Source organism: Carcharhinus amblyrhynchos, chromosome 1 (assembly GCF_965287045.1).
Source record: "Carcharhinus amblyrhynchos chromosome 1, sCarAmb.v2.hapA, whole genome shotgun sequence".
Classification (NCBI taxonomy): Eukaryota; Metazoa; Chordata; class Chondrichthyes; order Carcharhiniformes; family Carcharhinidae; genus Carcharhinus; species Carcharhinus amblyrhynchos.
This window is the reverse complement of record NC_137324.1, coordinates 117988245-118011223: the sequence shown is the minus strand read 5'-3', so window position 1 is coordinate 118011223 and position 22979 is coordinate 117988245. Positions and strand designations below refer to the sequence as shown.

General features: G+C 41.4%; 1 long non-coding RNA gene across 1 annotated transcript in view; it reads left to right on the top strand.

The window, feature by feature from the left end:
• LOC145344407 (uncharacterized) overlaps positions 1 to 22979 on the top strand; it is a 1015876-nt gene that overhangs the window by 955597 nt on the left and 37300 nt on the right. The window lies entirely within an intron of this gene.

Sequence of the window (22979 nt, the reverse complement as noted above, 5' to 3'; positions counted from 1 at the left end):
ATCCTTCTAATTCAGGTACATCTGTTCTTTAATTACAGGAAGAGGCTCAGTTGAATTTAATTGTCTTTGAATTAATCCAGAGCTTATTCTGTTGCTTGATGAATTAATTTGGACTCTCATCAATTTTCATTTTGACCATGTAAGCCTTCACTGAACAGAACTGCTTATACTTCAATTCTAATTGACACACTTGGTCAAACAAGACAGAATGTTGATTGGTGTAGGAAATGGAGAATTCACTGTTGATCAGCTGTGGTGACTTTGACATTCACATTGTGAATTTTGTAGGCTTCGACTATGAATCTGGTCAATTCAGTACTTGACCTGAAAGTGCTACGCATGTCATCTATTCATCTTTTTAATCTGAGTTATTATTTCCTGAGCAGAAACAACTTTATTTACTAGGATTAGAGGTTACCTGTGTCAGCCAAATCTATTAGTTATAGAATGAGACTGGTGACTATAAGAGCCAATCATTTTGTGAGGTGATGCTGACTGAATTGAATCAATCAGATTTTTTTTTCAGTTGCTGGTTGTGCATGAACTTTTGACAGAATTTTTATTAAGTGAGCTCATGGTTTCTGAGAATGACAGTTATAAATAAGTTTTAACCTTTTAAGATATGGCATTTTTCACCTAAAGAAATTATATATAGCAGTGATGCACAAACAGAGCTTGCTGAGATTTTCACTTTCCTTAAAAAAACAAACTTTCTTGGACATGCCACAGTGAGACAGTGGTTAGCACTGCTGCCTCACAGCACCAGGGCCCCAGGTTTGACTCCCAGCTTGGTCACTGACCATGTGGAGGCTGCACATTCTCCCAATGTCTGGGTGGATTTCCTCCGGATTCTCTGGTTTCCTCCCATAATCTGAAATACATGCTGGTTAGGTGCATTGGTCTTGCTAAATTCTCCCTCAGTGTACCTGAACAGATGCCAGAGTGTGGCAACTAGGGGATTTTCACAGTAACTTCATTACAGTGTTAATGTAAGCCCAATTGTGACAATAGTAATACATCAAACTTAATAAATTTTACCCTGATTTGAATGTTTCTTCTGATTTGGCTTCCCTGTTTCTGCTGCTAATGCATTGTTTGATTTCATTTGAAGATTATTGCTTTGGTCCTAGCATTTATTTAACTTTGGGTTAATACTAATTTTTAATAATCACACTGAAATTCCCTATTTAAAACTTTGAAACGTGCAGTACTTAGATTCATGATGCTGATTTCTACCATTTGGGATTTGAGCAGTGAATGCTAATTGGTTATAATTTTGAATGTTGTATCTGGTTTACTGATGTGCTTATAGTAAAGGCTCCTTTATTCTAACATAGTAACAAAAGGAGAAAAAGAATCCACACTTTTTTTTAGAGTGTGCAACATCCATGGGGAAATATGGTCAGTGCATTAATGGTCAACAAGAGAAAAACAGTAAGTAATTTGCAGTTAGAAATAGACAACTAGTGGGAAATTTTGCTCCTCATACCTGTTCTTACAGATCACATTTTACTGCAACTTAACAAATTACAGGCCTGGGTTTTCACCATGATAGAACGCCTCTCTTGTCATGGAGAAAATGGCAAAAGTGGCTGAAAATCATAAGTTGCACTTTCTATATCGGCAGGATTGGGAATTGGAGCAGAATGTGTTTCACTCATGCAGCTGCCTCTACTAAAGTGGAATTCTGGTAGCTTTGGAGTGTGAAACCAAAAGTGTGCAGATTAGACTTGGTAAGACCAAGTTTGAACTTCGTGGAGTTATTTGGATAACCAGAGTACCCCTTTGGAGAGGTAAGGTATCCATTTGGACTTGGCCCTGGGAGAGCTTTAGGAGACATAAGATGCCCTTCGGTGCCCTTTGGAGTTAGTCAGGTGCTCTTTGCAATTGCTGAAATTAGGCATGAATGTGCATAACACGTGCATGAACTAATTACTGTCAGGGTCATTGGACCTGTCAACAGACCTGTTAAAATTATGAGAAACTCTTGTCAAGAGAAACTGTCAAAAAGGCCTGTCAAAACTATCAGAAGCACTTGTCAAAGGGACCCGTCAAGCTGTCAAGGCATTCAAATGCCTAGCCCTTTAAAACTTTGGAAAAAACTGTTAAAAAATGATTGCTTGCTATTCCTCCATATAAGGGTTTGACCCAGTATAAGGGTTTCCATTACTGGATTAGAGCTGCATGTCTTATTTTAAAACCATTCATTCTCATAGTTGGGTGTTGCCAGTCCAGCAATTTTGATTTAGCTGCAAATGGTTCAATGTGGAACCATGAATTCCTATGTTTATTGTTGCAAGAAATTGTGCACTTGAAGAAAATATTTGTTGTGATAATACTTTAATTATTGAAAGAAATGTAAATATAGGAAATGGATTTCATGATTGAGAGTTTTTTTTCAATGTATTTGAATGGGCGGCACAGTGGTTAGCATTGCTACCTCAAAGCACCAGGGACCGGGATTCAATTCCCAGCCTCAGGTTACTGTCTATGTGGAATTTGCATATTCTCCCAGTGTCTGCATAGGTTTCCTCCAGTTTCCTCCCACAGTCCAAAGATATGCGGGTTAGGTTGACTGGCCGTGCTAAATTTCCCCTTAGTGTCGGGGGATTAGCAGGGTAAATACATGGTGTTACAGGGATAGGGCCTGGGTGGGATTGTTGGCAAGCAGTGGGCTGAATGGCCTCCTTCTGCACTGTAGCGATTCTACAATTCTGGGAGCATGGAGGAAGTAATGGGTGGGAAGGGGAAGATCTGGAGAACTAGGGAAGCATACTAGAGTGAGAGTGGAAGAATGTGAAGAGAAAAGCACGGAGAAAGCAGCAGTCTGGATGGAACAAGAAGCCACAGAGAGCAAAACGGATAGAAAGAGCACGTGGAGAGCAGATCGCACTCCCAGTCATCATTCACTCACTTACTCTTGAATACAGGGGGTTGCAGACCTGGCACATTTCCTGGGAAGTCCCTACCAATCTCTAAGGTTTCACAAAGCCTTATTTGAAAATCATTGTATTAACTCACAATCATGACTTATGTCTTGTAGATGTTGGAGAAGTTTGTGGGAATTGAGAGGTGTGCCATTTGCCACGAATACCCCATTTCTGATCTGCTGTTGGTTACAAGGATAGGTCCTGGGTGGGATCTTTGTCAGTGCAGGCTTGATAGGCTGATTGGCACTGTCGGGATTCTATGATTACTTAATTCTGCAATAGTCACTGAAAACTTTATAGAGCTTTACTTTATCCCAACTCTGCATTGGTTCTGAGGCCTATGCATGGTGGATACTGAATGAGTTGGCATGGTTGGTGTAAGGACAAAGTGTGGTGGGTGGAGGCACAAGGTGGCATTGAGGAGTGTGTGGACTATGAGATGAATAGGGACATAAGTTGGTGTTGGAGGGAATGAACAAACTGAGTCTTCCAAGACACCACTGTTTAAAAGAGGAGATAAACAAATGGCGGTAACCATAGGCCGCTTAGCTTAATTTCTGAAGTAGGGAAAATGCTTGAATCTATCATCAAGGAAGAAATAGCAAGACATCTGGATATAAATTGTCCTATTGGTGAGATGCAACATGAGTTCATGAAGGACAGGTCAGGCCTGACTAATTCGGTGGAATTCTTTGAGAATATTCCATGCGCAGTGGACAATGGGGAACCTGTGGATGTGATCTATCTGGATTTCCAAAAGGCATTTGACAAGGTGCCATACCAAAGGCTGCTGAATACAATAAAATTGCACGGTGTTACAGGTAATGTATTAGCATGGATAGAGGATTAGTTATCTAACAGAAAGCAAAGAGTGGGGCTAAATGGATATTTTTCTGGTTAGCAATCTGTGACTAGTGGTGTGCCTTAGGGATCAGTATTAGGACTGCAATTGTTTACAATTTGCATAGATGATTTGGAGTTGAGGACCAAATGTAGTGTGTCAAAATTCACAGATGACACTAAAATGAGCGACAGAGCAAAGTGTGCAGAGGACGCTGAAAGTCTGCAAAGGGATATAGATAATCTAAGTGAGTTGGCGAGGGTCTGACAGATGGAGTACAATGTTGTTAACTGTGGCTTGAATTTTGTGGAGGGTTGGGACTGGGAAGGCAGTTGAGGGTGTGGGGTTGCATGGAGGAAGTGAAGTATGTGAAAGTTTGGGATTGGTTGGAGAATGAGTGATGTGTGGAGAGTTGAGTTGGGGTGGATGACGGGTTTGGGTGGGTGAGCAGAGTGTTCATTATTCACATTTCCTTCTAAATACAGCTTGAGGCATTCTCAATACAACATCTCCTACTAATCCCAGCCAATTCAGGACCTATACCGATGATTAATAGGGGTGAGTATCCTGGAGTAAATTTCAGGCCGTCAGCCCCAGGTCCAACTGACTGGGATAATGTTGGAAGAATCCACGCAGGGTTCCATGTAAAGCATCTCTGACCTTTGGAAGTTTGAAATTCCTGAGTAACCACACCACATGGACGTTGTTCGTGGTTTCCTCAGGACCCTGACACACCATAGTGAGAGTCTGGACAATCTCTGTTTTTCCCACCAGATGATCAAGGCCGCATAATACACAACACAGAAGCCCAGACAGTCCTTATTAGTATTTATGCTCCACTCGAATGCTGCAACCCATTCAGAAAAATAGGAATGGTAAGGTTTTGTTTTGCAAAGAGTTTTGGGGGGCCAGAATGAACTTGATTATTCGACATCCTCATCTTATTGCTACTCCTATTCCATCCTTCACAGTCATAGGGCGGGATCTTATGGCATTGCTCATCCCAAAACCAGAAAATCCCACCTGAGCTCTGTGCACCTTTCCATGGTCCGATCCTCTCCCGTTCTGATTCCCATGGTGGGTAGAACAGTAAAATTCCAGCCATAGAGTCATAGAAGGTTTACAGCACAGAAAGAGGCCACTTGGCCCATCATGTGATCAACAAAATCAGCATGGATTGGCAAAGGGGGAATCATGCTTGATGAATCCATTGAAATTCTTTGAGGATGAACTAGGAGAATTGACTAGGGAGAAGCAGTGGATGTAGTCTATTTAGACTTTCAGACGGTTTTCGACAAGTTCTTAATGTGAGCGCTTAATATAAAAAAGGATAGCAAGAGTTTTTATAAATATATAAAAAGGAAGAGGCTGGCTAGGGTGAACATTGGTCCCTTAGAGGATGAGAAGGGGGACTTAGTGGTAGGGGATGGGGATATGGCTGAGGTCCTGAATAACTTTTTTGCTTCTGTCTTCACGGAGGAGGACGTGAATAATTTGTCGGGTGTTAGCGATGGAAAGGTGGTAGGACTGGAGGGTCTTAATGACATTACTGTTACTAGAGAGGAGGTGCTCGACAGACTGGAGGGGCTGATTGTGGACAAGTCGCCAGGACCGGATGGAATGCATCCGAGGGTTCTGAAAGAAATGGCGGAGGTGATAGTGGATACCTTGGTGGTTATTTTCCAGACATCGCAGGATTCCGGGGAAGTGCTGGAAGATTGGAAAGCGGCTAATGTTACGCCATTGTTTAAGAAGGGTGCCAGGCAAAAGGCAGGGAATTATAGGCCAGTTAGTTTAACGTCTGTTGTAGGTAAAATGTTAGAATCCGTCATCAAGGAGGAAATAGCGAGGCATCTTGAGAGGAATTGCTTGATAGAGCAGACGCAGCACGGTTTCGTTAAAGGGAAGTCGTGTCTGACAAATTTACTGGAGTTCTATGAGGTTGTGTCTAGGGCGGTGGATAGAGGAGAGCCGGTGGATGTGGTCTTTCTTGATTTTCAGAAGGCATTTGACAAGGTACCTCAAGAGGTTATTGCAGAAGGTTAGGGGACATGGAGTTGGGAGTAGGGTGTTAGCGTGGATAGAGGATTGGTTGTCAAATAGGAGGCAGAGAGTGGGGGTCAATGGGTGCTATTCGGATTGGCGGATGGTGACTAGTGGAGTGCCCCAGGGGTCGGTGCTGGGGCCTCAGCTATTTACCATTTATATAGATGATCTGGAGGAGGGAACCGAGTGTATGGTGTCGAAATTTGCTGATGACAACAAGATTGGTGGAAAGGCAAATTGTGCAGAGGGTGGGGAGAGTCTACAGAAGGATCTAGATAGGCTGGGCGAATGGGCCAGGAAATGGCAAATGGAATTTAATGTTGGCAAGTGCGAGGTGGTCCACTTTGGTAGGAATAATGGTAGGAAGGATTATTACTTACGTGGCGTAAAACTGCAGCAGGCGACGGTGCAGAGGGACCTTGGGGTCCTTGTGCATGAGTCGCAAAAACCCAGCTTGCAGGTGCAGCAGGTGGTCAGGAAGGCAAATGGGATGCTGGCCTTCATAGCGAGGGGGATTGAATATAAAAGTAGGGAGGTTTTGCTGCGGCTGTATAGGGCATTGGTGAGGCCGCAGCTGGAGTACTGTGTGCAGTTTTGGGCGCCGTACTTACGCAAGGATATTTTGGCCTTGGAGGGAGTGCAGAGGAGGTTTACTAGGCTGATACCGGAGTTGAGGGGGTTGAGCTATGAGGAGAGGCTGAATAAACTAGGCTTGTACTCGTTAGAGTTTAGAAGAGTGAGGGGAGATCTCATTGAGACGTATAAGATGATGAATGGGATGGATAGGATCGAGGTGGAGAGACTCTTCCCGCTCAGAAAGGACAGTAGGACTAGGGGGCACAGCCTCAAGATAAAGGGGGGGGAGGGCGGTTTAGAACGGAGTTGAGGAGGAACTTCTTCACTCAAAGGGTGGTGAATCTCTGGAATTCTCTGCCTGTTGAAGTGGTGGAGGCTACCTCGCTAAATATTTTTAAGATGCGGGTTGATGGGTTTTTGATAAGAGAGGGGATTAAGGTTTATGGGGAGAGGGCGGGAATGTGGAACTGAGCCACGACAGATCAACCATGATCTTATTGAATGGCGGGGCAGGCTCGAAGGGCTAGATGGCCTACTCCTGCTCCTATTTCTTATGTTCTTATGTTCTCACATAGCAGACTACTATGTAGAATTAAAGCACATGGGATTGCAGGTAGTGCCTTGAGATGCATAGAAAACTGGTTAGCAGATAGGTAACAAAGAGCTGGCACAAATGGGTACTTCTCTGAATGGCAGACAGTGACTACTGGGGTACCGCAGGGATCTGTACTAGGACTCCAAATGTTCACTTTATATATAAATGAATTGGAAGAGGAAACTAAATATATTATCTCCAAGTTTGCAGATGACACAAAGTTGAGTGGGAGGGTGAGCTGTGAGGAGTATGCAGAGATGCTTCAGTGTGATTTGAACAGGCTGAGTGAATGGGCATATGCATGGCAGATGTGGTATAATATGGATAAATGTGAGGTTATCTATTTTGGTAGCAATAATAGGAAGACAGATAATTACTTGAATGAGTGTAAATTGAGGGAGGTGAATACTCAGCGAGACCTTGATGTCCTTATGCTTCAGTCGCTGAAAGTAAGTATGCAGGTACGGTAGGCAGTAAAGGCGGCAAATAGTATGTTGGCCTTCAGAGCAAGAAGGTTTAAGAAGAGGATTAGGGATGTTTTACTGCAATTGTATAGGGTGTTGGTGAGGCCAGGAATAGTGTGTAGTTTTGGTATCCTTATCTGCGGAAGAATATCCTTGCTGTAGAAGGAGTGCAGCGAATGTTTACCAGGCTGATTCTTGGGGTGGCAGGTCTGTTAAATGACGAGAGACTAAGTCTGTTAGGATTATATTCACTGGAGTTTAGAAGAGTGAGAGGGGATCTTATTGAAAGGTATAAAATTATAACAGGATTCGACAGAGTAGATTCAAAAGAATGGGTGGAATTCTCCCAAAAGAATTCTAAATGCTGAATTTGTGTAAACCCCATCCTAAACCCACTTTCCAGCATTTGGTCTATAACCCTGCAGGCTATGGTACTTCAGGTGCATATCCAGACAATTTTTAAATGAGTTGAGGGTTTCTGCCTTGACAACCATTTCAGGCACTGAATTCCAGTCCCCCACAACCCTCTGGATGAAAAGCTTTTTCTGTATCTCACCTCTAATCTTCTACCAATCACTTAAAATCCACATCCCTTCGTAACTGACTTTTCTGCTAAAGTAAATAGACCTTTCAAAGAACAAAGAACAAAACAGCCCATCCACTCTATCCAGGCCCCTCACAATAGAATACACCTTAACCAATTTCCCCTCAGCCGCTCTGTTCCAAGAACAAGCCCAGCCTATCCAACCTTCCCACACAGCTGAAATCTTCCAGTCTTGGCAACATCCTCGCAAACATTCTCAGTACCCTCCTTCTCTAGAGCGATTACATCCTTTCTGTAATGAGGTGACCAGAACTACACATCATTTTGGCCTAACTTATGATTTATGCAGTTCCAGCATAACCTCCCTGCCCTTACGTTCTACACCTTGGTTAATAATTGAAAGGATTCCATCTGTCTTCTTAACCACCTCATCAAATTGCCTTCAGGGATTTGTGAACATTCATCTCAATGACCTCATTTCCTCTACACCTTTCAGTATTCTCCCATTAATTGTTCTCCCATTAATCATCCTTGACAACTCTGATTATTTTATCATCTCCACACAATCTATGTCTCACACTCATTCCTTTCTCCTTTCTCTCATTGCATAATTCTCAGGAGAGGCAAATAACTGGGAGCTCTGCAGTCATTGCTAGCCTGACCATGCCTGATGATGAAGCCTTGGAGAGCTATAGGTGGCAGAGAGATGGAGAGATGATGGGTCCATCATGTACCTGATGAAATAATCACATCATAACTCAACTTGAGACATGACAATCACACATGTTGAACTGATGTCACCATTAACTGAAATGTCAAGACCTACACATTGACATTTCCCATGTTAGGTCTGATTCATGTATTTGAATTCTCACATATCACTCAAGGATAGTGGAAGAGCCGAAGCAGGAAGTCAAGGAGTCCACAGAGGAGGATGCATCACTCTGAGGAAGCACTGTTACCAGACTCACGTGCACCCTCCCACCCTCCACCACCTGAGAACACACACATCACAGTGATTAGTTCAACAGAGTTAGCCAGGCTGTCACATGGTGAAATGGAGCAGGTATTACTTCGACAGAAGCTGTGGAGAGTTCCTGTTGGAGGTCATATGACATTCCAAGTTCTGCTCAGATGGACAACAGATTCATGATTGTTCTGGAGAATCAATGGGGAGATGTCTGAGGCTCTGTTAGCAGTTTCACAGGCACTGCACAACCTTGGTGAAAGAGATTGAAGGAGTCCATATCCACCATGAATGTGTTGATGTCACAGGCAATTGTACTGATAACCATCTTCATAGAGTAGAAATGGTCGAGAGCTTCAAGCTTTTAAGCGTCCAGATCACCAACAACCTGTTCTGGACCCCCATGCTGACACTGTAATTAAGAAAGTCCACCAACGCCTCTACTTTCTCAGAAGCCTAAGGAAATTTGACATGTCAGCTATGACTCTCACCAACTTTTACGTATGCAATATAGAAAACATTATTTCTGGTTGTACCACAGCTTGGTATGGTTCTTGTTCTGTCCAAGACCACAAGAAACCACAAAAACTCGTGAATGTAGTCCAATCCATAATGCAAACCAGCCTCCCAGCCATTACCCTGTCTACACTTCCCGCTGCCTCAGCAAAGCAGCCAGCATAATTAAAGAAACCACGCACCCCGGACATTCTCTCTTCCACCTTCTTCTGTCAGGTACAAAAGTCTAAGGTTATGTACCAACCGACTCAAGAACAGCTTCTTTGCTGCTGTCAGACTTTTGAATGGATCTACTTTGCATTAAGTTGATCTTTCTCTCACACTAGCTATGACTGAAACACTACATTCTGCGCTGTCTTGTTTCCTTCTCTATGAATGGTATGTTTTGTCTGTATAGTGCACAAAAAATAATATTTTTTTACTGTATACTGCTACATGTGGCAATAATAAATCAAATCAAATCACCTGTATGGAACAGTGGGAAAATGAGTGCAATCTCACTCATTGACCTGTACACTTCATCTACCACTTTAAACAGAATGTAAGCGAGCCTCACCAGCAGGGAGGTATAGATGGTCCATAAGAGGGAAGGTAGAGAAAGAGGACATGAACATGGAAACTCTAGTCAAAGTGGTCCCACTTTCATCCCTTGCACACCCGTCTTCCTTCACCACTTCAGATAGAGCCCCAAATGGCCAAGAATATTCTTGCACATGTAACTGCAGAGCAGTCTTTCACAAGGCCCTCACAGGCTCCAAAACACATCCATCTACTGTCAAAGCAGGGAATCGAGCAGCCTTCCCCAAGCTCTATTGATATCAGAGAATTGACACCATGTAGGAGTTGCACAAGTTGCAAAAAACACACTTTTGTGTTTTTAACAAAGCCAATATCATCATGTCTATGGAAATTTCAATGGATCAATATTTTGATTCAACTCTCTATTGTCCCACTATCTCCAGTGTTGCCATCCAAATTCCAAATTGACATGGTCTTCAGGAAAATGGTATGATCAGGATAGAGAACAAGCAAAGGGTGTGAACAAGGTGGAAGTATTTATGATTGTGGGAGGGCAAGGACAAGATAAAAGTGTTGTGTTACATGACTCCCCCTACTCAGTTCATCTGAAGCATGCCTGCATGAGCTTGTCCCAGTCTTCTCCAGCAACTAGGCATTTGGCTGGAGGTACCATAGTCACATCAGACTCCCTTTCCTCCTCCAGAGCACCTTCCTCCTTTTGTTGCTCCTGTCATCTCTGAGCATGATAAGGAATGAGAAAGGTTCGTGTTTCAGCTTGATGACATTACTGACCTGAAACATTACCTGTTTTTCTCCCCACAGTAGCTGACTGACACTTTGACTATTTGCAGGACTTCCTACTTTCACTTCAGATTACAAACAACAGCAGCATTTTTGTTTTTGTGTTAATAATCTAAACAAAACATTTCTCCTGGTTACCGGAGTGCATTTGCCAGAAAACACCATGAACTGTTATCATAAATATTCATGTGATTGAGCAAAAATATGCTTATGCGTGGGGTAGAAATAAAAACGAATTCTCATTGAAGATTTTCCAGTGGGTGACAATAGGCAGACAAAATTAAAATTTAATAATATTTTAATCCCCTGTAAATATGTTGTCAAATACAAATGAAGTGTTCAAGTTCTTTAATGTAGAGTAAAACAAAGGCATGCCATTCTTAAAAGTTATTATAATTGCTTTACAAGAGACGTACTGTTGCTTTATCATACCTTTTAAATATGCTTCTATAATTATGATATTATGTCTACTACCTCCCAAACACTGAGACTACAATTTCTGTTATTAATAGGTTTTAGCCATCATAGTACCCAGATCAGGCTATGACTCCCTATAACATACTGTGACCATTGTCAGCAATGACTTGCTTTTCCTCTTCATTAAAGTGGGAGTTTGAATAAAACATCTCCATCTTGATAAGGTGGTGGGGAAAATAATTGCTTCTGTTTGTAACAATTCCGATGCCATTAGTTCAACAATTTGATTTAAAATAGAGAGCACTAATTTATTCTTTTGTCTGGAATAAGAATTGAGGGGAGGCACTACAAAAACGTTTTTTAAAAAGTTTCTTGAATTGCAAATGAAAATATCTTGTACCATTTCTACTGGTGCTTAGTCTCTTCCGTATACATTTGAAGAGTTTTTCTTTAAGTGACCTTGTGAAAGCAATTATTAAAACAGTATATTAAATAATTTATGATAAGTGACCTTTACCTCACATTCTGACAGAAAATCTCTACATTTAAAATGGCAGTGCAGCAGATGAGAAAAAGAAAATCCTCTGACTTATGTTCCACTGTTAATGAAACTGGTGGCAATTTAATTAAAAATTTTAAATTATTGTTAGACTGAAAGGTCATGGAATAAAATGTCATTTGGTGTCACCAGCACCTAATTTACAGTATTATTTGCATTCTAAAATATATATTATGTACTTGACATTTAAAGAGAAATTGAAATTGTTTTAAGTGAGATACATGAACATGAACCCATTAAGGTTTAGATGCTTTAGATGCTATTTTTAAACAGAGTTAGGTGGTGGAATGAAACCTGCCATTGCCAGCAAATTATTAAAATATATGTACAATATAATGAGACTTTTTGTAGACATAAATGAAACCAGGATCTCAAGATGGAAAACAGGTATCATTTCCATGATTTGCGATTAAACCAATTACAATGTCATGGTTGCAAAGTGGTGTTACCTTTTTTTACTTGTGGGAACAGTGATTCAGTGACATCAGGCGCCATCAATTGGTATCCTTTTCTGTAATAATTAATCAATCATTTGAGCTGAAGCAAATTGCTCAGCACTGCTGATGAGATGGTGCAAGCTGCCAGTATTTGAACAAAGGTTTTTTAAATAGGACAATGCTGTTACGGCATAGTAAAAAAAAAACAACAATTGGTACAAAGTCCTTTGAGACAGAGCATGCTAGTCGCGAGCTGCATGGGGATATGTTATATAATGTGCCAACCCTATTTGTCAGGCAGGCAGCATTTGGTCCACTGCTTGAATCTGTTGACACATAGTGGTTGCTAACTGGCTTGCTGCTGCAGGTGTTTAATTGCCTGAGACAATTGCTTGCCTGTGAAATAAGCCACTTAATGATAACTTCCTCCTTGCTCCAGATGGAGAGTGTGAATGAGTACTTGGCTCCAAAATAGCTAAATTGTTCTCAGTATTTCCATTGGAAGCACAAACTGTTTCACTGATTAATATCCCAGAATAGCAGGTTACAAAGTGATTTTTCCATTATGCAGCAGGCAGATCTTAGAAGTAATGGTGTTTACATATTAAACTGCTATTATAGATTCAGTGCCATTAAGAAGGAGATTTTCTTAAGCATCATTCAGAGACCTTCAATATCTTGGAAACAATTCAGATTATTTGGAGTTTAGGTAGTCAAAGGCAACAGGCAACAATGCGCTGGACAAAGGGCAAGTGTGAGATTGAAAGAATCACTTTCTGGTGGAAAAGATTAGTGAGGTAACATCCATATGCTTGAAATGTCAGCCTTTGGTTTGACATATTGCTGCAATTTGCTTAAATCTTGCAGATGAACAGATTGTTACTGATTTAAATTCAAAATGAATAGAATGAAACTTTCAGAAATTTACTGAGCGTTAACTTTCTTTTCTACATGTGTTTTACAATTGTGTAATATTACATATATATTTGCCTTGTGCCTTCAAGAAACACAACAGAATTACTAAGCAGAAACTGATAGCCAAGTCACGCACAAGGATGGCCTCAACCAGGATCTTGGGTTCATCTCACACTACATGTAACCCCCACCATTTGGCCTGGGCTTACAAAATCCTACTAACTATCTTGGTTTGAGGCAATTCACACCTATTTAACCTGTGATTACCCCTCTCTCCACTCGCATTGTCTGTATCTGTAAAGCCTTGATTATCTGTAAAGACTCGCATTCCAACCATCATCTGGCAATTGAGTCTCTGTCAAAATATGCCCTGTTTGTGAACTCACCTCTCCATTAAGCTGATGAAGGAGCAGCACTCCGAAAGCTTGTGCTACCAAATAAATCTGTTGGACTTTAACCTGGTGTTGTGAAACTTCTTACTGTGCCCCCCCTCAATCCAACGCCAGCATCTCCACATCATTACACATACAAAGAGGATAATTTGTATGGTGTATGTAAAATCTTTGGGTTTTTATGAAGTATAGTTCCCATTATCATATAGGGAAGCCTATTCCAAAACACAATGAGCTAAATGACCAGGCTATTTATTTTTAATGTATAGCTGTTGGCCAGAACACAAGAAACACACCTCCCCTACCTCATAGCAAAATGGGGTCTCTTGTATTAAGACTATCTCAATTTAATCTATAATCCAGAAAGTAGTGTTTCAGATCATGCAGCTAGCTTGAATTATACTATCAAAGTTGCTGGAGTCATGCTGAAAGCTTCCAACTAGAATGTAAAAATGCAACCCTTTGAGCTAAGGCTGACTAACACTAATGCTGCCAGTTATTCTTTCTCTTTCCTGTGAAATGTTTTGCTCTTTTGATTCCCTTTACCCATTAGTCTATCAAATAATTTATAAAACCAATCTATTATTACTAAACTGGTTGAATGGGCAATAGCCTTGAGCTAAATGGTGAACTTTGCATGGTGTACAGATATAAGGGGTCCCATGCAATTGATCAAGTCAGAGTTCTGGCTACCTTTTGAAGAAATGATGGTTAATTAAATAATGAATGTGAGGAGCAAAAAGGCTCCATGAATAACTCCACCTTCAATGATGACAGAGTTCATGGGAGTGTTACACTGAGGCCACTTTGACCCAATACATCTATGCCCGTGTTTCTTTTCCAAGTAAATCTCCCACTTGCCTTCACCTTACCCTAACAGCATATCTTCTTTTCCTGTTATTTGCTAATCTAGATTTCCTTAAATTTGCCTCAATTTGTTACCTTATGGTAACAGTTCCACACTCTTAGTGATGCTGTGGTTCAATAAGTCCACCCAGTATCAATATCTTTGTAAGGGTATTAAAGGTTATGGAAGCAAGGCTGATTGATGGAGTTGAGAAATAGATGAACCAGAGAATAAAAAGGACAGTGGTAGCAAGTATATAAAGTTGGCTGAGTGATAGGAGCCAGAGAGAAATGGTGATCAGTTGTTTTGGGGCTGGAAGAAAGTATAAGGTGGCATTTCCCAGGGGCTGGTACTGGAACCAGTACTTTTCTTGATCTATATGAATAACTTTGGCTTCAACATACAGGGCACAATTTCACAATTTGGAAATATTTTGAACTGTGTAGGGGTGAGTGGAAAACTTCAAGAGACTGGTAGAAAGGACAAGCACATGTCAGATGAAATTTTCAGTGTTCCTGTAATCTTTGGTTCCTAGATATTAAGCTTGTAAACATGAGAGCTCGTTATATTTAATACCTACTATGCTCCCTTGTACAGTAGAAGGATTTTTTGAGATGATTCTGTTACACTGGTTTCTAGTGCAGCTGTGAAATGAAGTCCCCTGGAACAAATACACATAGCAATTTATTGATAATATAACAAGATACAATGCAATTTAAGTCAGAGGCATGTGAAGTGATATATTTTGGTCAGACAACAACGGAGGGGCAATATAAAATGAAGGATGCAATTCCTAAAATGAGTTCAGAAACAGGGGAAGTTTCTTCGGCCCCACACTCGCAGGTACAAATCATGTTATAGCCAGAGACTCTAACAAAGGGAACCAAATGCAATTTGCACCCGGGCAAACTCATTGAGATTGTTCCCACTCCCTCACCCCCTGCTGGTGACATAATCTGGTTCATGTCCAGTGAGGGTATAAACCAGATTAACATTTTTAGGCCCTACTTTAAGTATGCATCTTCAGTTTTAATATGGATTCACCCAGCTTGTGGGATTCACCTACCCGCTGATACAATATTGCACCAGCAGGAGTCACTACTGATATCCACAATCAGAAACCAGATGTGTTGACCACATCAGTGGGCTTGTCGGCTATTGAAGTCCCTGGGTGTTCAGGGACATAGACACGGCTGAATAGTGTCAACCTCACACAGGCAGTTTGGTACTTCCAGGGAGCAGGGGCATGAGTTGTGGGGGCACCTGAAGGTCCACTGGTAGTGGTGATTGAGGGGGGTGGGTGGGGGGAGTCTGATGTAAAATATGGTTGGCAGGGAGATCTTTGCTGCCAGATGGTGGGATGGTGGGTCTGTAGGATTGCCTGGATATCCCAATCTCTGAGGAACCAGTCTTGCCAATGTCTTTAGGTCCTGGACATCTCTTTGCTGACAGGAATCACCAGAAGCCCCAAAAGAAATGTCTGTGTTGGTGGATTGTGATCTGGATCATGCTGACTCACCCTGTGGGAATCACATCACTTTTTCCATCAGAGATAACATGTAGAAATATTTGGGAAGAATTGTGCCCAGAGACAACTGTGGGTACATGTACACATTGTTGAAGGTGATAGAGCAGGTTGAGAATGTCAGTTGTATCATGGATTTTAAAATGGAAGCATAGATTGCAAAGGCAAGGAAGTTCTGACAAACATTTACCAACCCCGGGTTCGACAACTTGAATATTAGATCCAATTCTAGGCATCATACTTTAGAACCAATGCGGTAAAGATTTATAAGAATGGTTCCAGGGCCGAGGGATTTCTGATGTGTGGATAGATAGGAGAAGCTGGATTTGTTCTTTGGAGGTAAAAAAGGGTTGAGGGAGGATTCGATTAAGGCATTCAAAAGCATGAGGAGAAAACTTTTACCATTGGGTGAAGAGTCAAGAATGTGCCAATATTAATACAAGGTGAGTGCTAAAGAATAATAACAAAATGAGGAAGAAACTTTTTTGCAAAGTCAATGATTAAGATTTGGAATGCACTGTCTGGAAGTATGCACTGGGTACAGTTAATTGTGGTTTTCTAAAAGGAATTGGGTAAGTACTTGAAGGACAATGGGGAAAGGGTGGGGAATGGATCTGGCTGAGTTATTCTTGCAGAGAGCTAGTACAGAGGATGGGCTGAATTTTGACCTCTATCTGTCTTGCAAACATTCTATCATTCTACATAATTTCAAAGTTTTGAGGGGCTGAGTGGCCTCCTCCAGTTTCCTGCATAGGTCCAGTTGAAAATAACTGTCTGTTTCTTGTTTTTTTTTGTTTTGACTGCCTGGTGGTTGGCCAGATTAACAGGCTGGCTTGATTGTGTGTGCCAATCCAGGTGAGATTATTGACTGACCATTAGAAATAGGATGGCCAGGAAATATCTAGGGTAGGTGAAGGGTGGAGGAGGAGGGGGGGTTGCATAAGGGTAGTCAGACTGGCAATTTAGAGGGAGGGAGTGAGGGGAGAGATCATGAGGTTGAGGGAAGGGTGGGGGGACACTTGCAGTAGGGATGGAAAGGAAGCTAGGAATCCTCCCAGCTTGGTTGCGAGGGTGCTGCAGAGGGGAGGGGGTGGGAGGTGCCTTTGGCAGATCTTGGCAATTAACTATCTTTGTTTACGAGTTGGTGAAATCGCTTTTTCTCCTGGTACACACGCAATGCTGGAAAAACACTTAGCTGTTTGTATCCATCAGCTCCTACCTCCCTTTAGCTAGCAGATTCCGGAACTCAACAGCAATACATTCAAGTCATTGATAAAATATCAGAAACTGAGCTTCATTTAAGTATGATAATTATGGACCCATCTCTTTATAGCAAGTTGCTTTGGTTCACCCACAAAAGCAGGTACATAGTGACATGTTGGGGTTGCAAATTTGCACATTTGACCCTCTTTCATCATCGGACGTTAGGGTTCAATCTCTCCCCACTTATCTTTATATTTAGTTCTTTCACAGAATTTGAGAATTGTTGAGTAAGCCAGCATTTATTGTCTATCCCTAATTTCTCTTGAGAAGGTGGTGTTTTACCATCACTTTGCACTGCTGTCCATGTGGTGAAGGAACACCCATAGTGCTGTTTGGGGCCGAGTTCCAGGATCTTGTACTCGGCAACAGCAACGGAATATCTTCATTGTTTTTAAACACTACAGACAGGTGACATTAGAAATTCATGACAGGTGGACATTTACTGCTGTAGGTATTCAAGTTCTTGATTTGTGGCAATGTTTGAAACCGACTTTACTTTTTTGAAACTCCACAATTGTGCTTATTTTTTATACCATAATATTAGCAAGATTTAGAGGCGTACTTCCTTGCGTCTGTCATCTTAACATTCGGTCCACTTTTCTACCACTGTCAGTACTGACATCATTTCATTATATGACGTAGAGCAGTTCACAAACATCACATTTTCATCTGGAGAGCTGAGTCTCCTGAGGTCTCTTTTTTCAAAAACAAACTTAAAAGATGATACGGTAGCTGTAATGCATTAGTTTATAAACTTGTCTAAGATCTGGAAATAATTTTAGGTTTGGGTTAATGATGATTCAAGGGGTGCTTATTAAAGCTTGCATTAGTCTATTGATTCTTTCATTTGGAGCAAAGCTGGCTGGAGGGTAAATGAATGAATACAGTATTAATAAAGTCTTGCATTATCACTTTTCATTTACTTTGTATTGATTAACTGTCAGGGACAAGCTCTGTATTCTGAATTGAAATGGGTGTTGAGTAACCATTAAATTATAGGTTTTAAGAAGAGGAATGTAACTATCTTGAAAGGTAATTGGACAGCAAGCCCTAAGTTTCTTCACACCTGTAATCTGATGAATTTATTAAATTAATTGTGAACAGCAAATATTTACAGAAGCAATGAGGCTCCCCATGGTTAGATATTGGGAAATGATATGCAAATACCATGAAGCTGAAATTATCTTCTTTTTTCCTCTGTGGCAGCATCCCAGCTCTGAATCATTACTTTGACAACTGATAGAAATAGAAAAGCATATATCCAATCCTGTCTCATTTATTTTTCTGGGAAGATGTATTTTATTGCAGTTGGACTTGAGCTGAAGCAGCATTTTAGGCAATATATTTCTTCTTTTCCTAGGGAAATATTAATCTTTTAGGAGTGAAAAAAAGGATTCAATACAATGAGGCCACCAAGCTAAAGTTCACTCAGGCTATTTCTCCCCTGCATTTCCAGCTTGCTGTAAGTTGGAGCAGAAATATTTTATAATGGCTTAACGCTAAGTTAATACTTGTTGTTATTGCAGCTGAAAGATTACGGAAGGAATGTGGCCACTGTTCACTCCGGTGGGATTTTCCCATCCCGCTGCAGTGAACGGCGATTTGGCTGGGCGCCAAACTCTCCAACTTTGCCACAGCAGGAGCATGGCATGAATGGCCGGTAAGATCACGCCTTACAAGTTTAGACACAAATGATCTGTGACTTTCTTCTTGGTACGCACAATGTTTTGGATGCAAACTCTTTCTGGTGCATGATTCCAAAAGGGAATTGGATAAATAGTTGAAGGGAACAAATGATAAGGTTAGGAGAAAAGAATGTGGGATTGATTGGTTAGTTCTTTCAAAATGTCGACACTGGCGTGTTGAGCTGAATGGCCTTCTTTTGTGCTGTACCTCTAACCTGACATTCACTACGGTGCAATATTGGAGCGTAAAGAGTTTGCAATGCTGAAGCGAGCCACTGGCCCCGACAGTAAAACAAAAGCCACCAGTTGGTTTCTGCAAAACTGGAAATCGAATGAGGTCAGAATCTGAAGTGAACCAATGAGTTTTGACTTCAGGTTTCACCAGTGAAATCTGAGGTAGTGAGTAAACTGCCCTGCAGGACATAATCTCAGCTCGATTTAAAGTGACAGTTTCCATTTGGAAATTGGAGCTATTCAGGGTGAATGGTAGACAAAAAGCAAAGGCAGCATTCAACTTCAGTGATGCATCACTGGATTTATTATTAGATGCAGTCAGGAGCAGGAGTGTGATGCCGTGGTTTTGGATGAAATGTTGGAAATGATCTGGCCAGAACAGAAAGTGATTGCATTTGCTGATTCAGCCACATCCTCTGTTTTAAGCCCTTACATCTTTCACTCTCTCTTGTTAGAATACTCCCATCACATTGATTACATTTCAGCAACCAACACCACATTAATTTTCTGCGCATTTTATTACCTCCCAAATGATCCATCCTCTGATGCCACTTATCTACAATTCCTCTGTAATGTAATGCATCTATCTGACAGTCACTGTTACCGAATGAATGTTCCACTCAGTGAATACCAGATTTTCATTTGCCCTCAGCTCTGTGCCTTTCCCTCTTGTTGAAGAAGAAAGTCAAAGAACTGAAGGTGGCAACCTGGAGGTCATTTCCACACCTTCATTCCCCAATCAGAGATGGAGAGAGTGGGTCCAAAAATAACTGGTGACAAAATAACCGATATCTCTGAGACAATGTGTATTTCCTCCATAGTTAAATGATTGTTATACTATGACTTTGCCACCAAAATCATATCCACTTATTTTTGTCTTCTAGGACCTTCAACTGGTATTCCTTCTGAAGATTTGCCATCATTGTCATGCACCAGTGCAGATATATGCATTTTGGTGTATTGAATTGGAGAGTTAGTTGGGTTTTCACTTGCCAATTCACACCTCACAAGGAGAGTTGGGTGGCAGTAGACAGTCCACTCAGGAGGGAAAAAAGCTCTCCAACAGCTGGGCACAGCTGGGAGCCCTGGAGGGCTGTTGTTCAGAAGGAGAATGCTGAAGGTGCATCAGCAACTTATGCAGGCACTAACAGTTGATCTACACAGATACTCCAAAGAGCAGAAGGGGTGAAGGAGTACAATATGATCCTAATGGATTGACAGTATGAGGAATTCTGGGAGTCTGCTATGGAAAGAGATGTTGCCTCCAAGGAGTTTCAAACACAGCTCTTGAATGAGTCCGTGAAGGCCATAAAAATAGTTGTACAGGCTTTGGATGTCAATTTATTGGCTGCTATAAATGGGGTAAAAATCAGTGCAGAAAGAGGCCATTTGGTCCACTGTGTCTGTACTGCCAACAATCCCACCCAGGCCCTATCCCCGTAATCCCACCTATTTACCTTGCTAATCTCCCTGATATTATACCCTATCTATTGCCTTAGGATGCATCACTAATCTTCCCCATGCACAGCAGAATGTAGGAGTGATGTGGCAGCAATCCAGGAAAAGATTAATTGTGAAAAAGGATTCAAAAATGGGAACTCCACTTGAAGAGCTCTCACTTCTCACCCATTGTCCTGCCCTCAAGCAATAGCCAATATGTGTTGAAGAAATAATTCACCAAGTTTACGCACAGAATGTTTGACAGTGTTGTGTTAAATTCATATATATATATCTACCACATAAAGTTGATTGATTAGCACTATTTCCCATCTTGCCTGTTATTGCGTCCTGAGTGTCAACATACTCTGTCTCATGATGAATTTCATTCATGGCAGATCCCATTTGGAAAATGAACAATGGGGGCATGAGTGGATATTTTTCGGGCAAAGGGAGATCTTAATAGTGGAGCAAAGGATAGCCACAGGATATCATTTCTTACGTTTCACACTAAGCAAACTTTCAAAATATTGGGATATGCCTGGCATCCTGGGCAGCATTTTAAGTAGTTAGTCTGGACATAGATGCTCATCTTTATCTTCCTGCATCTCCTCTTCCTCTTCATCCAGTGATGATTAATGAGCCAATCCCCTATCCATAATATCATCTGCTGTGTAATAATACGCAGAGTGCAACACCACTAACCTCCAGCAGATTCCCCTAACTAATATTGTATATTGGCACCCAAAGTGTATCTTCAACATGCCAAAGACTTGCACTATGACATGGCTGAGGATTATGTGGCTCTTTTTGTAACAGTCTAGTCCATCGCTGATTGACTTCTTCACTAGGGTCATGGACAAATTTGAAGTAACTCTGTCTTCTGCAGGCCAATTCTTAATTCCACTGCTCAGAAGGAAAAGTTCTTGAATGTTGGACTGTCGCAGTAGGATTGATCACAATGAATGTGCTGATGGTACCCTGTATGCCTGCTCATTCGTTACATAGGAAACTTAAGTAATTGTCAATCCGGCGGTGTGTCAGTGAACCATCTTTCGCATTTATGGGCAAATAACAGTGATCTGACCCTGGATATGGAAGCTGCAGATCTTAGCTGTCTCTGTCATGACAGTCTCGACCTGAAGGAAGACTGCTTTTCCAAGAAGTCAATGAAATTGCAAGCTTCCATTTGTAGACCCTATGCCATGAGTAAGGTTCCATTTGATTTTTTTACCTCCTGTGCACATGCCTCTCTTATACATGTGCTGATCCCACCTCAGTATGGTATTGCTGCCATAGGTGTTGATGGTCTTATTTTTCTCATATGTTGTCAAATACATCCAACATGCCTCTCATTCTGATCTTAACAGTTTGATAGCCTTCAAAGTGGGGAAATAAACTGCAGCTACAAAAGTAAAGTTTATTTATTAGTCACAAGTAGGCGTACATTCAGACTGCAATGAAGTTATTGCAAAAATCCCCAAGTTACCACACTCTGGCACCTGTTCAGCTGCACTAAAGGAGAATAGCATAACCAGTGCACCTGACCTGCACATCTTTGTACTGTGGGAGGAAACCAGAGCACCCGAAGGAAATCCAGGCAAGCATAAGGAGTATGTGCAAACTCCACACAGACAATGAGCCAAGCTGGGAATTGAACCCAGGTCCCTAGTGCTGTGAGACAGTAGTGCTATCCGTGGCGCCATGTGCTGCGCTTTCTGTCAGGGATTTGACAGAAAGGACTGAGACACTAACAGCAACAACTGACCTTCTGGTCAAGTGGGCCAATCCACTGTTCTTGAGGGTTAAAATTTCTCCCCCAGTTTTCTTGTGTCCTTTCAAAATGAGAGATATGTCCTCTTTATTCTGCCTATCCCTACAGTTGAAACAGCAGCTAGAAAATGCTTCCCCCGCCCCACCCCCTGCACCCAATCAGTGCTGCTTCAAGCAAGTTACAAATAGCTGTGGGAGAGCAGACCAGTGATTATTTTTCTTTTGATTTTCCTATGTCTGATCTAGTTTCTACACATGAACTCCCATGAACATACTGATTAGACAATGATCTTTGCAATGTTGTAGATCAAACCAACATCTCCCAGTAGCAAGCAACCACGTGTCAGTTCTCCAGCACGCCACTCCTTGGTTTCACCCCAGCAACTGTGTTCAAATATTTCACATTTAAAAATTCTGGAGGGGGTGAAATCATTTCATTTATTAATAATTAAAATTGACTTTGGATGTTTTATAAATCCTGACATTGTTGCAGGCCATTTATAGCATCAGACTGCATGTTCTTGTTCTAATAAGCAAACAAGGAATTTCAAAGAATGGATACAGAACTTCATCATTTGATCTATGGTTACCTCCTGTGCACATCTCTCTCCTGTACATGTGCTGATCCCACCACAGTATGGCATTGCTGCCATGGATGTTGATGGTCGTCCTTTTCTGATATGTTCAACATGCCTC